Raw genomic sequence first — 16,339 nt, 5'->3', positions numbered from 1 at the left:
AAAGCTAGAAAATTGAGTTTATTTTAGAAAACCTCTTTTTTGTTTATCATAGGGAGGCCGAAAAAAAAGTGAACGACTATGAGAGCTGAGCGGAGGATTAAAGAGAGGCATTCACGCGGCGAGCTCAGTGAAAGGCTCTCATCTTTCGGAAATATTTGCTGCGAGGTGTGAAGATACGCTGAACGTTTTGTGCCTAATACTTTTTCGTCATCTGAACGATGTTTGTAGCACAGGCAAAAGGCCTATAAATGGCTTGACAGGGCCTGCACGCTAATGCATGAGCAACTGCCCAGTCAAAAAAAATATTACTTTGTTTTGCACAAACACCTTTTTCTAAGCAGTTTAAAGAGGTAGAGAGCGTGTTCTTTATAATTTCTAACACAGTAATTTTGTGAAAGGCGATATGACCATCGTGGGTGTGTGTGAATAACAAAAGAGAAAAAAACAACGGCACTCACGCTGAATTGTTTTAAAATATCACCACTTAGTAAGACGTAGGTCGCTTTCTGGTTGTTACTTCATTGTCACTCTCATCCACCCCATCCAAAATTTTGTGGCTGTGATGCAAGCAATACTCCGTTTGAATTTAACAACCACTGTCAAGGTTACGAAAATTCTTTCTGGAAAATCTCTCGTCTGTTAGTGGATGTCGTGGCATCAAATCCACCAATATATTTAAAGCTTTGAAGTCCATCCACTCGATTCGGTAAACGAGATAGGAGAAATGACTCCTTATATGTTGTCTGCGAAATGGACGTGCCAGTAAACGCAATGTCCTCAACGGCCGAAGACTGCCTATTTAATTCTCTCCCGATATATATTTTTGCACTAAGGGAAAAAGTATGCACCGAATGACATGTCGAAGTTCGATTAGAAAACATATTGTAATCATAAATTGCAATAAACATTTACAATTATAATATTTGACAAACTTTACTGGTAGTTTTTGCAGTGTTCGAAATAATTTTGCGCTGACCAAGTGAGTCAGGTAGGCTTGGTTTCTTATGCGTAAAGTTGTCTACATAATATTATAAAGCGCTAAAGGCTTAAAATTGCGAGTTGAATTATCTATAAAAGTGCAGGCCTTGCGACCACGCTACGAAGTAACTCCTGAGCGGACAACTGGTTCAGTCTAATCCGGCGGCACATCTTCTTTAAAATGCAGCCACCCGAGCGACTCGCCCAGCTTACTGCCTGACATGCGAAAGACACGCTTAAGCCCAGAAGAAGACTTGTGGGTACAACGCAATCTTCTATTATCCTATCCTGATCTGGGTGGCGTCGCATTCATCACAACTGTCAGTGACCGATGTGGATTGTAGTACCAGCGTAATAATATAAAACTTCCTAAGAATTAGTGTTTCCTAAACAACCCAAAGAAACGCGGTGCAGAGTTGCGCGATGTAGTTTATTTGCCCGAATATTTCTGCCGTCCATTTTATTCTCTTGCATAGCCTGAACAGTTCTAAATTATCCTCTTTTCAGAAGTACGATCAAACAACTGACATCGTTGTTAAGAACATTAAGTTCATGGGTTATACAATATATAATACAAATGCGCTGACACCAGGGCTGTGGGATTCAAACGGGGAAAAGGGAAAAGCTATTACCTATATCCAAACAGGAAGCTTTACAGCAAAGCCATTAAGGGCACAATTTTCTTCAGATTGGAGAAGCAACATAAAGTTACTGGTCATTTATACTGCAGTATTACCACTGCAATCAAACGGCTCGAACAATGAATTTATGGAGGAACTTTACTTCGCGCGACGAATACGTTTGCGAACTACGTAAAATTCTGTTGCCCCCTCTTACGCTTTATATTGTGTTTAATTCTTATTGCTTAAAAGGAGCCCCTTCCGTTGAAAAATCTCCAGCCGATAGAAATGGGCGCTTGCAAAAATAACGGTCCAAACCACCCAGAAAGATATACTGAAGCGGCAACTGGGCTATCTCCAACGTTAAATAGATGGCCCCAACTAGTGCATCACATGGCAGATGGCGATGCGACTGGGCACGGTTCTGACTAAGCGCATGGTCATGAAGCTCACCTTAAAGGACTAGTGATCCGAAATTTCAAAGCTTATTTAACTATCTAAAATACTTCCTGTTACACTTTCGATGGCGACGAAGACCACGCAGGCGCCTAGCTCAACAAACGCATAGGCGATAAAATAGAGGACTTTTTGGAAAGGCGACAAGATGGCGGCTCACAGTATGGTTCTGTGTAAATAATGTAAATTTATCTGCATTTCCCAGACGACAGCCTCCTGCCTTAGCTCCCTGGGTGTTCTTCCACATGGTGCCGAACCGCGGTACGCAAGCGACACGACTAGATGAGCAATGGAGCAGAATTTATTTCTTCGATTGCACTGCTCACTCCGAAGCGAGGGGAAGGCAACGAGACAGATGAACCGGGTGAAGATTGTCCAGAAAAGCCTTCTTGAATTCAATGAGAAGCTTATCGCAGAAGGTACGCCAACTCTGGAGCAAACGAAAGACGTCGAGGCCGCTGTTTCATTAACCAGGCTCCAGCCCAGCGCTGACCGAATTGAGAAACTCGAAAAGGAGGTGAAAGCGCTGGTTACTGGGGGTAAACTTGATGGCCAACACGACGACGCTTTAAAGTCGGTGATAGAAGTAACTAGGATTATCGCCTTACTGGAAGTAATACTTCGCGATCAAAATGCTTCCAAGACATGGAAGGTCATTTTGGTAATGGATCATCAGCCCCAAGAACAATTGGCATGGCTCCATCATCCGCCCCAACGCTGCCTTGTGCATCTATGCATAACCACTCGGCTGAGACGGCGCTTGGCATACGACAGACGAATGTGCCTCCCTCGATTAGAACGAAAGACGACATGATACTGGGAACACCACACCAGCAGCGGAAAGAAGACAAGCAATAGTCAGCGGAATCCATGTCGGCTGCATCACCACCAAACAAAAACACCCTGTACGACGGTGTAGGCTCGGAAGGTGTCATCGACGGAGTATACGCGACTAAAGAGCTTGAAACCTCCACTGCGTGCCGGTATGGGGCCATGAGATGAGCTACTTGTCTTCATCATTATTTCAAATCAGTCTTTGCACCTCCCTATTTATTAAACCTCCCTCCTGTGCCTGAAACGATAGACCAACCTATGGTCCCCATAACTATCACTTATAATGGTGTCCTCAATCTGCTTAAAAATGTGAAAGTTCATTCAGCTGGTGGACCAGATGGCATTCCGAATTATGTTTTGCGTGCTTGTTCTGAAATAATTGCCCACCTTCTGGTTACCTTGTTCACCATAACGCTCGCTACCGGTGAACTTCCTTGTGACTGGAAAACCGCTAATGTGGTACCCATTCACAAAAACGGCTCCAAAAGCAACCCCGAATATTACAGGCCCATTTCCCTTACAAGCGTGTGCGGAAAAATTCTTGAGCACATAATTTATAGTGCAGTAATTAAACATTTAGAAAGCAAGAATTATTTTACAAATTATCAACACGGTTTACGTGCTGGCTTTTTCTGTACGACTCAATTGGTTGAATTTAGTCATGACATTTCTCCTCATTTGACCAAAACGAACAAATAGATTGTGTATTTTTAGATTTTAAGAAGGCCTTCGATTGTGTTCCTCACGCCTTGTTTTTACACAAACTATCTTTCCTCGGCTTAGACTGCAATGTAGTGCAATGGATAAGGGTTTATTTGGAAAATCGCACGCAGCGCGTTGTTTTGCATGGGTGCCAATCTGATGCAGTGAGTGTCTCTTCCGTTGTGAGTGTCTCTTCTTCTGTTATGGGGCCTCTGCTTTTTCTTGTATTTATCAACGACATTGTAGCTGATCTTAACTGCAAAGTGCGTCTGTATGCTGACGACTGTATCATTTATCACCGTATAACTAGTTTGCATGATACATGCCATCTTCAAAACGATATACATTCAATTCAGCGCTGGTGTAAAAATGGAAAATGACGTTGAATGCAATGAAATGTCAGCACATTACTTTTTCGCGCAGTCGTAAATCCATTTTGTCAAAATATGTTCTTGACAATGTGCCCCTTAACACAGTTACAGATTTTAAGTACCTTGGCATTTACTTCTCATCCAACCTCTCCTGGAAAAGACAGGTTGAACATGTTTGTTCTTCTGCCTCCCGAACGCTTAACTTTCTCCGCCGCAATTTCAGGGCTGCCCCTCCTAAACTGAAAGAACTTCTTTATTTCACCCACGTAAGAACCATCATGGAGTATGCGTGTGCCGCTTGGGACCCGCAACTTGCCTACTTATGCGAAATGTTAGAACTGTGCAAAACCGTGCCGCCCGTTTTGCCACGGGTGATTACAATTTCCGATCCAGTGTTACATTACTTAAAAACCAGCTTCATTGGGAACACCTAAAAGAACGCAGGGAGCATGTCAAAGTTAATTTGCTTAATCGTATCTATTTTAAAAGAACTGGCATTTAACCTTACATTTTTCTGCTTCCCCCACATTTTGTATCTAGACGGCGTGACCAAAGTTGGAAAATTCGTAAAATACCTTGCCGTACAAATGTTTTCAAAGATTCGTTCTTTCCTCACACTATAAGTTTGTGGAATAAGTTGCCAAGTGCTGTAGTTGATTGTACCACTGACGCGCTTTTTAGTAAGTATCTGTTAGAGTTGTAGTTATGTTTTTATTTTTGTATTTGTGACGATGTTCAGCGATGTGTTGTAGCCTGACTGCCACATGTATATGACCACATGTTCAATTTCCCCCCTGCTATAATGCCATCATGGCGCTGCAGGAAATAAATAAATAAATAAAATAAATACAGACTGTTTGCAGAACTCCCACAAAACAGGAAATAGAAATCGAGATAATGAACTCCGCAAATACAGGAGAAAAACTGCACCTGCCTGAACAAAACGTTCACTACGAGACAAGCCTGCCCATACTTCCGAGATGTGGGACGGCGACAGGGGTGCGCACGGCATACGACCGGCGACCAGGGCACCAAAATTACAGCAGCTACAACTACACGAAGGAAAAGCCACAAAAGAGAAACTGCCAGATTGTGGCCTTCGTAAAAGCACGAACTCCAAGACGCCAGTTCACATCCACGTCGGCTTGAGGGACGCAGCCGGAGATCGCATACCACGTTGTCCAGGAAACAGGCCAGATGAGAATGCTGCCGAGTGCAACTACGACTAATAAGGCTACAAGATATGCTCTTATATCGAAGAAACCTGAGGAACATTGTGGTACCCCGGCAATTGACACTGTACAAGATGCAGACATTCAGGTTCCAATTGGCGTGTGAGGTGCAAGTGCAAGATATCAATGAAGCAATATCTGAGATTAGCGAGCACAAGAAACTATGAAGGAGAATATGCCTGTGGTTCATCGCCTGGCGTTGTCTTCATGGAGAAAAACAGACCAAAAAATCAGTAGAAAGGTGAAGTCCAGGCGCAAAAGGAAGGCTGAAGATCACAAAAAAAGGATAAATTCAGACACCGCCTGGATACCAACCACACACAAAGCTATATCTTGGCCCAGGAATCTGTTACGCAACATTAACGTCTGCTGATGGGACCTGCATTAACTTCGTTTATCTCGCTCGCACGAACTCTTGTACGGCGCCAGATTGTTAGAACTTTGGATGGCGACGAAGACGACGCAGACACCTAGCTCAACAGATGCATAGGCCATGAAGAAAAAGGCGAATAAGGAACCTGCGCTGGGTAGGTAGGCACTCCAAATAGCGTACACTCAGCGCCGCCTAGGGGAGCGGCGTAGAAACATTCAGTAGTACGAAAGCAGACGATCCGCCCGTGTCCGTGCGTGTATCGACCTGCGCGTGGGTTGCGCATGTGCTATTTTAACATATTTTGTGTCGTGTTTGCCAGGGGAGAATGCCACCGGTCGTTTCGCGGTATGGATCTGCGAATTGTACCATTACCCCAAGACTTTCTACGAGAACGTTTGAAGGATCAAGGGCGGAAGCAGTGTACAGCAAACTACGTGTACGACGTGGAGCTCCGCTGGGCTTTCGCAGCTCCGAGTTCGTGTTTCCCACCTCTGCCAGTAGACAGAAAGGAGCTCCTTCAAACGCAAAAAAGCCCCCCCTTCCCCCCCCCCCCCAAAAAAAACACGTATGCTATCACGCGCAATAAACAACTAGAGAGAGGGCGAAATGACCGGCTAAATGCGTTAATAGGCAGTTTTAGAACAAGGCAATTCGGCCCCAAACGCAACGGACCTGCGCGCGGCGAGTTTTAGAGGGGCTTCCCCAACACCCGCAACCAGCCTGCGTTGCTCGGGTCGGCTGGGGTGTGGGAACTTCAGGCTTATCATCGTGGCGGATATTTGATCGGCGCTATCTGTACAATTGCGAATGACAAACCCTAACACAACTTTGTACCACTCTATCATCCACTTTCCCGCATGTAGAGCTTTATTTTCGCAATAACTGCCATTTGAGTCGATCGGTGACTAAGGCAACTGCCATGGTCTGTTTTGATTCTTCCGCGCAGGTAGCGCCATCGTTCGGCCACTCACCGCACTTTGTAGTCACGACGGGGCGATCCGGCAAAAAAGAGGAGGGGGTTTTGCACAGCAGTAGGTGCTCTAAAAAGGGCGAGCAGATTACTAACACAACGACTTCGTTTAGCGCACTAAGGGCTGACCTCTCGAATCGCTCCGCCGAAGATCAAGCATCACAGGGCTCTACACAGTGGCACGCGGATGAGGTAAACAATGGAATTACGTATGCCGGACGGTGCATGTTTTTGACGGGTAACCCATGCAGCTATGGTGACAAGCGACGTGAAAAACGCACGTAACTCAATGTGTACAACAAACAGATAGCGTGGGCGAAAGTGACAAGCGAAAAAAGTTAATACACTGCCGCCAATGCTCTCCGTCCTCATCGCTCGTCACTGCCGCTCGCATGTGGGCCGCTGCTGACCGGGAAAAAACGAGCGACAGCGACGGTCCGTCGCCTGCCGCTGTCGCCGACCCCGGGGGCCTGTGTATAATTTTTTTAGCCTGTCGCTGTCGCGCACACAATCTGCTAGCTGTACCCGATGAGTTAGGGTTTTTACATCACTCGCCGCCGCATGTGGTCACCCCTTTACCCCTCGCGTTGTCCTCCAAAAGCGCACTGTATATCTCGGTGTTCAATGTGGCCTGCCATGGTGGTGTGGATTTAATAAATATTCGTAAGCTCGTTGTTCTCCGCGCTTAGACGCGCAAAAGTTCGCAACGTCAAGATTCGCTGCAACGAGAAGTGCGATTGCTTGCCTCGCTTGTCGGACCACCTGAATCCAGCGCTATCGCCGCTCGACCTCGTGCGGTTTCGACGGAGAGGAGTAGAACGTAATATTCGCATCGAATCCTTCTTGATTGTGGCACTGGAATACCTTTCTTTACATGGCTTTCTGCGGGGAACGTCGCGACAACCGCCGCCGCCGCTAGCGTTCGCAGCCACTTTAGTTTTGAGCGTCTGCTGCAGGTATTATCAAAAATAAAATGGCGCTCCCACTAGGGTGGCGCTACCTGTCAGTCAAAGCTCCAGCGCACGATCCCTATAGGAGAGTCGACAAGATGGCGGCTCACAGTACGGTTATAAGTAAATAATGTAAATATATCTGCATTCCCCAGATGACGGCCTACTACCTTGCCTCCCTGGACGTTCTTCAACACTTCATTTTGATCAGGATATATCTCCAAGCAAAATTCCACAGTAGGCGTTGTGTACAACGCATTTTGAACCCATTTTAATCTCTGCCCGCACGAGAAAGCCCAGAGCGAGCCAGCATATCATCTGATACTCGCCCTAAACTGCCCACCTAGTCGTTCCCGTGACGTAGCCGATCGCTGGCTGCGGTTGGTGCGCACTGCTACACCGTGTGTGCACTTCATGGTTTTGGGACTGACGTCATACTGCCCGGGCGCGCGCCCTAACCGGTAGCGGTACGCCCAGAATGGTGATGTCAGGAGGTACCTCCTGTTATGGTCAGCGCCCGACGTTCGTTTTGTCGAAACCGGAAATGATAGGAATAAATGACACCGTAAATGATTGTTTACGCTGAGATCGACAGTCTAACGTGCCATTCTATGATCAGTGGGTTAATAGGCGCCAATAGCAGCTAAAAATACATAACACAAAAATTTCGTGTCAGTACTCTTTTAAGACGAAAGGAAGCTAGAGCGCGGGTATAATTCAGCATACGGCACTGCGGGGCTAGACAAATACGAATTGGTAATGGGAGTCTGGAAGAGGATCATTGTACCAGGACTGACTTTTTAAAACTGGGTTATGTGCATGAAACCAGAGACACAAGCAAGCCTGACGGTATGAGGGGGTGGGGGCAGGCAGATTGGCCCACAGCAAAGGCAGGAGCTAAGCGGTACGGGGCATACGTGCTGGTCGTCCTTTGAGGAGACCTAGACTCACAGCCAGAAAATATTTCAGGAGAGACTTCGTGTCATGGCACACAGAAAATGGGCTGCGGGTGTATTGAAGTACCTGCGTAGGGGGAGCATGGACACGCGGTTGAGACATATGAGCAGACAGCTGACCAAACGGCGCGGAAGGTTGGTAGGGGAAAATGGGGCCGACACGACAATTCAGGAGCAGGTGAAGGCCTAAGAGGCGACGAATTGGGCACAGATAATGGAAGCCAAAAAATTAACCGTGGAAAATTATAGCACAGAGAAATAGGAAATAAGGAACGAGGGTTTGTATGGTAATACGCAAGGCAGTGCATCGTTCTTTGAAGCATGGGCGGCGTGTCTGAGAGCACGGGAATACGAGGGTATATACAGGCAGCAAGATGAAACCTATGTATGCTGCGGCAGAGATCGAGAAACAGTAGGCTATAATGGGAAATATTGCACAGAGACACGACCGTGGCTTGGCGATGGTAAAACGAAGCTGATGGAGGCTGGGGACTTGTGGTGAGCGGGAGCTTCAACCTCAGAAGAGCCTTAGAGGTGACGAGGAGTTGGCGAGAGCGGTGGGGAAAGAAAACTAGGGAAGCGAAGGGGACAAGGGAGTAGTAATCGAACAAATTATAATATGTAAAAGCCGGCTGACTAAAAAACAAGCGATGGGAGTTAAAAGCCGTGACGAATTTATGAGGCGAAGATAGGTGGAGGAAAATATATTAAGTTAGTTCAAGGTAGGGCACTACGTGGACTAAAAGAGGCAAGTCGGTTGCTGACAACCAACGTCCCGATAGAGAGGAAATGTCTCAAATCATCATCATCACATCATCCTCATTACGAAGCATTTCAAGCGCCAATTCCGCGTTCCGTGCGCGTTCCCTGCCGGTTCCGTGCAGGTTTCTCCGCACCACATTCTTTGCGCTCGCTATCAATGCTGGCTTCAATGGCGGGGGCGAATGCCGGTAGAATTTGTCGGCTGCTTTAGCCACAGTTGTTTTGAGCTTGTTTTAACGCAGCTTCGCCATAGTTTAGCGCGTAATGCGCATGGCTTGCTGGCCTTCTTCGGCAGCACATCTAGGGCAACCAGTACCTGACGAAATCAAGTCATCTGACGCCAAAGATAAGTTGAAGGTAGCTTTTGAGATTAGAAAAGAAAAAGTAGAGACCAGATATAGACGTCTGGCTGCTATAGAAACGTACTGCAGTAGGATGGAGAGTTGGGCGAGTTGGTAAAGGGACATGGTTGGTTGGAAACAGCGCGTTAAAACGGGATCACGAAGAACAGAACCGAACAGGACGTAGCGCTCATCCTGTCCGGTTCTGTTCGTCGTTCGTCCTGTCCGGTTCTGTTCTTCGTGATCCAGTTTTAACGTGCTGTTTCTAACCAACCATGTCGCTATAGAAACACTGAGTTTTGAGCACATGTGACTAGAAACAGGTCTCAGAATCATCACCGTCAGCCTAGTTACGTCCGCTGCTGGACGAAGGCATCCCCCATTGGCCTCCAACCATACCTGTCCTGCGCGGCTCCAGTTCATTCTTTGCCGCCGAATCTTAATGTTTCATCCGTTCAGTGAGCTTTCGGCCTTCGCCTTATAACAGACCCGTCTCCCTGCACTCCTTCTGTTGCTGTGTGGGTCCACCTGTTGTCATTTCTTGTGACTACATGTCCCGCCCAAGTCCATTTGTTTTTCCTTATTTGAATTACGATAGCATCTGCTGGAGTTCGATCTCATATCTAGAAAACTCGTTGTATGGCCCTAATTCTAACTCATATAATTATTCATTTCACAGCCCGTTCCGCCTACCTAAGTTTGTTTTCTTGTTGTTTAGAAAGGCGTCATTTTTCCGCTCTATATGTCATCACAGGCAGGATGAATTGATTGTATACGCTTCTTCTGAGTGATAGAAAAATTAAAATCGTACTTAGCGATATTTGGGAGTTGCGGAAAGCGCTCTAGCCAGTACTTATTCTGCGACAAATTTTTCTCTCGCGGTAGGTTCAGCTCTGATAACATTTCCGAGACAGTTATACTATTTTACTTGTTCTATCGTGCCGGTGAACGACTTTCAGAGGGCGCTTTTGAAAAGCTCATTCATCAATACTGTGGATCTGTTCATATTTATCATTAGTCCGCCAAACTTGCTTTCTAATTCTAGTTCCTCCAGCATTTTTTTTAGGAGTTCCGCAAACTCAGCTACCAAGAGTGTGTCGTCTACAAATCTAAAGTGCCTGACGTAATCACCGTTTATCCTCAATATTATGTTTTTCAAAGCAAAGCTTCGGGAATGCCCCTCATATATGCTGTGAATTGTTTGGGGAGATGGTGTCTCCTCGTATAACGCTCTTTTGGGTCGGGGATATCTCGCTTTGCTTGTGAAGAATTATCCTCCGTTTACATCCTTGATATATGTCGTCATGAAGTATTATGTAGGTTTCCTCTAATCCCCTCTGTTTTATTGCTCTCAACACTGCAGCGGCGTGTACAGAATCAAACGCTTTTTCGTAGTCTATAAATGCTACGCAAGTGGGTTTAATGTATTCTCCGGATTTTTGTATTACTTGATTGGTGGCGTAAATGTGATGTATGGTTGAGTATTCTTTCCTAAACCTAGCTGGCTGTCTGGGTTGTTAGGAACATAGAATGTCGCTTATGCGGGTAACTACTACTTTGGTAAACTGGTTGCGTAAACTCTGAGTAGGCTAATGGGCCTTTATTTCTTGCAATCTTTGTTACCTGCATTTCGTGAATCAAAATTATGTTGGCGTTCAGCAAGGCTATGGGTCTTTTTATGTACTTAGGCATTCCTAGTATTGTGCAGCAAGCTTTTCTCGCCCCATATCTCCTCCCTCAATTAGAAGATCTACAGTTATGTCCTTCTCAACTGCATATTGTCCTATCCTTATTTCGTTGAGAGCCTTTTCAACTTCGTCTGTGGTTATTAGTGAGACTTCCCGAGCTCAATCTGTATACTCGGTAGTTGCTTTTGTTCTAACGTCGCTGGCATATAGCCTGCAGTAGAATCGTTCTCTTGCTTTTATTAGCTCATCCACGATGTAAGTTATCTTACCGTGTTCGTCTCTGAGTGCTTGCATTCTTTCTTGCCAATATATGCTTTCTCTTAGTCGCTTTTATACTCCCTCTTGTTGCCAGTGTTTCTTCGATCGCTGCCAAGTTGCACACACAAACTTCGTTCGTTTTACGCTTGTTATTAAATTACGAGGGCTCTACTAATTCAGTCTCATCCGCATTACTGTCCCCTTTTATGTTCTTAGGTTTCACAAATATTTCTCGTGGTTTTTGAGATAGGTTTGCAGTTTTTCCCATGTATGTTTTTTTTAAAGCTGATTTTGTTATTACTGTTGATAGGTTGAAATTCACCTTCTCTACAAAATCCTTTTAGGTGTACAGCACCTTAGGACCATACAATATCTGGCCACGTCCGTGCGATTAGCATTTACAATCGCAAAAAAAATCACACCGACACCGGCAGGATTCGAGCCTGTGTCCGGTAGACCAGACATATTGTCACTCATCTTAACCACTGGGCTACGTCCATGAGTTAGCAACCGAGAGCCAAATGGCTTACTCCCTCGCCTACAATAGTGCGGAGTGCATTAGTTGATTGATTGATTGATTGTGGGGTTTAACGCGCCGACGCAACGCAGGCGATGAGGCGCGCCGTAGTGGAGGGCTCCGGATTAATTTTGACCACCTGGGGTTCTTTATCGTGCGCCGAAATCTCGTACACACGGGCGTTTTTGCTTTTCGCCTCCATCAGAAAAGCGGCCGCCACGGCCGGGAATCGAACCCGCGACCTCGTGCTCAGCAGCGCAACGCCTTAGCCACTGAGCCACCGCGGTGGGTGGAGTGCATTAGTACTTACTAATGTCTGTCCACGTCCATCTGTGAGCACACAACCATCAAGTGAAAATCTTTGAGGAAACAACGTAAAAGTGTACAAGAACACTCCAAAACACTCAAAAACAGGGAAAAACATAACCTAGCAACAAGAAAACGGGCAAAACACCGGCGTAGTTAGGTTTTGATCAAGTTGTAATACACAGTGACTGCATAAAACTACGCTAGATAGCGGTACGCGTAAACACGAGATGGGACAGCGGTGCACGGCGAATATGAGCGGGTTCCGGAAATCACAAGCCCTCTTCCCGCCATGGTTGAAAGTGAACGTAAGAAGCGTGAAGCTGCTGCTCAGCGTGTACGAAGACAACGAGCTTCCCCGAATATGAAAGCGCGGTAGACGGAGTCAAAGCGACTAAAATCGAATGACGGTCGGGACACAAATCGGATGTCACTCGGGATGCAACTTGCATGTCATTTCGACTCCCCGTACTCGGCGCCCTCGCCATCACAACTGGAGTGGAGATGCTGCCATTTTTTCTCCTCCTTTATGAGCGGCAATTTATTTTGGAGGGTTATCTTACATTCATGCGTCCTGTCTCTGACGGAGTTGATGTTGGGTTTCTTACTTTTTACGAGTTCACTTCTGTGTTTTTGATTCAGCTTTAGTTTGCATCTACCCATCCTACGATCACTGCTCCGAATCTTGCCTAGCACCTCTATTTTGTGCACATTTCCCGAATTATCATACAGGTGAAGTCAATTTCAATTTTTTCTGAACCGTCATGACTGTTTCCAGTCCATTTCCTGTTCTTTTTTCTTTGCGGTAAAATGTGTTAATTACAACTAAACAAAAGTGGAGCCTCCTGAAGCCCTGGCTTAGCTCAAATGGATTGCGAGAGAAGGAATGGTTCATTAAGCCTGTACAAGAACCGGACGGTTAACTAGCGTGTAGCTGAGACAGTCAAAACGTGGTCAAAACAATGAGGAAGAGGCGTGCGTAAGGACATCGCAACTACGTTTAACATTGGCGCGTAACGAAACAGAAATGCGAGTGTTATTAAGGAAAGATATAAACAGCCGCATTCGAATTAGTGGCACTGGAAAGAGGACATTGGGAGAGAAAGAGAAACGTAGACAGTTTTGTAAACTGTAAGATTTTCTAAGAGAGTGTATATTATTTTGAATACATTCTTACCGTATTCTTGTGTATTTGAATAGTTGCTGTTTTACGGAATTTCATTTTAATATGTTTGTTTGTATTCCCGACTTCCATTTCTTTTACATTTATCGTGCTCGTACATTTAGGATAGTGTGTTCCTCTTTTCAGTTAGGCGAACGGGATTGTAACGCGAGCCTGGTGCATTACTCGGTGAACGACCGCAGATAACTGCAGCACCGATGAAACCGCAACCAATAAAACTATTTGCCTTGATACTGTGGCCGCACGGGGTACAATAATGTCGCCTTGCAGCTTGTGTAAGTGCATGCTGAATAAGAGGGCACTTAAGTGAAGATGTATGACACCGCAAAGTGCGAAACCATTTGTTACGGTGACATTTTACGAAGGAGATGCATTTGTAAATGCATCTTCCTTCCTGTAAACATTGTCCCTGTAAATATTGTCGCGTCCTTTTGCGAATAGAGCGCGTTCTTTCTGATATCCTGCCCTTGGAGGTAAGTTGGGTTTGTTATAAAAAGAAATGGACGAATAAAAAAACCTACACTTTTACGGGAAAGTGTACATTTTTCGTGTGTTCATCTTTATTGCTGTAAACAGCGAAATTTATGTTCAAGAGCTTGTTACACCAACTAGTCCGACTTCACGCTTTACTAATATCCTGCCCTACATCGTTGACACACTCTATTAAAGAAAGCTTTGTCTGATGTTGTCCTGCCTGGGAACTATGCCCTCGCCATGGTAACTAACCATAGATACGTGTTCTCCGCCATTATTGGTGATCGACCGGGTAATAGACTTGCGGTTAAATCGAGACTACAGTCTGAATACTCACAGGTTTCGCGACTGAGGGGCGACCACCCAACTTATATTGGTGTATAGGTGTGATAGCAGTATCAAGTCAACATTAGGCGCTATCCTACAAACACCTTCAAGTGTTTTTATCACCGACACCCGCCTCAGGGCGATACCTGCAGTGTGATATCTTTCGACCTTATAGAATAATTTTAATAAACTATGTATGTTGTGGTTTAGAATGATGTAACTTGGAAAATATTTGTTTTAACCTGACTTTTATGTGCTATCTGGCATTCAGAACTTTATTTTGGTATAAGTGTTATTAGAGACCGTATTGGAAATCTTCAGGAATAAATTTGTGAAAATTTTCTATCGTTGCGAAAGTTTTTAATCAGTTTTAACAGCAGAGCTATTGCATAATCCATCAGACCGATGTTGCAGAAAAAAATGCCAAGAAAAGGCCGAGCGCTCGTATGCGCGTGCATCACGGCGACTGCCCTGTCCCCGTCTCGCACAGTGGCTTTAGTAAAAAAAAGCTAGCACTGTAGTCAAGCGCTACCGCGCATATCAAAAGACCTTCGCCACAAGACCTAAGATTAAAAAACTCAGCTTCGGAGAGGCCACCGTGGCAGCCGCATTCTCTAGGAGCCATGTGCATATTTGGAGACCTGGTTACGATGTGCCAATCCTCCTCGAGATGACGAAGAGCTGACGGAAGACTAGAATGCGGGGTATGCCTTGGTGACGATCCCTTCGATGAGGACGACCCCTTCGATGAATATGATGGTGATTACGAGCGCCACAATTATGGAAATAAACAATACGGACACCTAACTATGTGTCTAGAGTCACCGTTCGTAGGCGCGTCATGAAGACGACGGCGAGCAGAAAGCTTCGAGCAACATATGTTGCGAGCCAGGTGGTCAAGAGGCGACGGGACAGCTTAACTGGTTGTGCCGCCACTAGGCGCTCACTTCGTTACTGGAATAAGCCTGCACATTGGACTATGCACCCTTCGGTTGTGCTGGTCGGGTTCTCTTTCGTGCTTTTAATGTTAAGGTGGCATTGTAAGCGGATATGTGAAGTAGTAGGGAGTCCAGGTAGATGCGCTGGGTCACTAGATCCACTAACAGGAACGTAAACTCGGCGGACCCTACTAAGGTAAGATACAGGCCCCAGTAATGCGGGGGCTTCTTGCGGCGCTACAGGCCTTGGTCCACCCGATTTGAGTAGGAAAAATATTCGTATTTGAATTCATTTCTATCGGGTCAACTTTTTTACACCGGTTTCAATGACTATGGTCTTTGCACAAGCATTAACGATGCAATGCCCCAAAACGTGTGCGTTGAAGAGAAGGGCACTTATGTAGGTGTTAGATTACCGCGTGGTCATGGAAGCGTCGCCGCATTTTACACTTTTTAATGTCCCCGTAGATTTTGTGCCTTCTCTTTCCATGAAATCTATGGTTGGACGGAATCCCTTCTGGTCGGGGTGGGTCATGGTACAACGGGGAATAAAAAAACCGACCAAAAAGTATATTCGGTAAAATAAAAGACGTTTCGGCTCCCACACGGGAGCCTTGGTCACAATGATTTCGTCAGTACATCAGAGAACGTTTTATGGACGTCTAAGAATGTGACGTAGGCAGTGGGAGTAATCTGGAGGCAGATTGTCTGCGTGCGATTCCATGTTCGCTCCGTCGTCTGTATGATCAATGATTCCAGATAAAGTCGTGACGTCAGGTGCTTCTCTTTTGCAAAAATGCGTGCCATGCCCCAGTTTATCCATATGCAACTTCATGGAAACCTGACAGTGGCAGCGGAGCTCCAGCGTTTGTAGGGGTCATTTTACGAGAATCATATTTTTCAATCATCCAAAGCCCAAGCTACGAACCCTTTCCGCTCACCTGGGCATTTTACTGCCAGTGTGAAATAAAGGAGGCTCGGTACCAGCCTTTATCGGTACCAACCGATAAAGGCTGGTACCGAGAAAAATGTGGCGGAATGTTTCCGTCTAAATGTATTTTTAATGCGTAAGCATTCCTTGCCAAATACTTGAATGCACTTCG

This window comes from Haemaphysalis longicornis, unplaced genomic scaffold, assembly GCF_048455015.1.
Source record: "Haemaphysalis longicornis isolate Haplotype H1 unplaced genomic scaffold, Haemaphysalis longicornis Haplotype H1 scaffold_13, whole genome shotgun sequence".
Taxonomy (NCBI): domain Eukaryota; kingdom Metazoa; phylum Arthropoda; class Arachnida; order Ixodida; family Ixodidae; genus Haemaphysalis; species Haemaphysalis longicornis.
The sequence above is the reverse complement of the archived record's forward strand: the minus strand, read 5'-3'. Positions refer to the sequence as shown.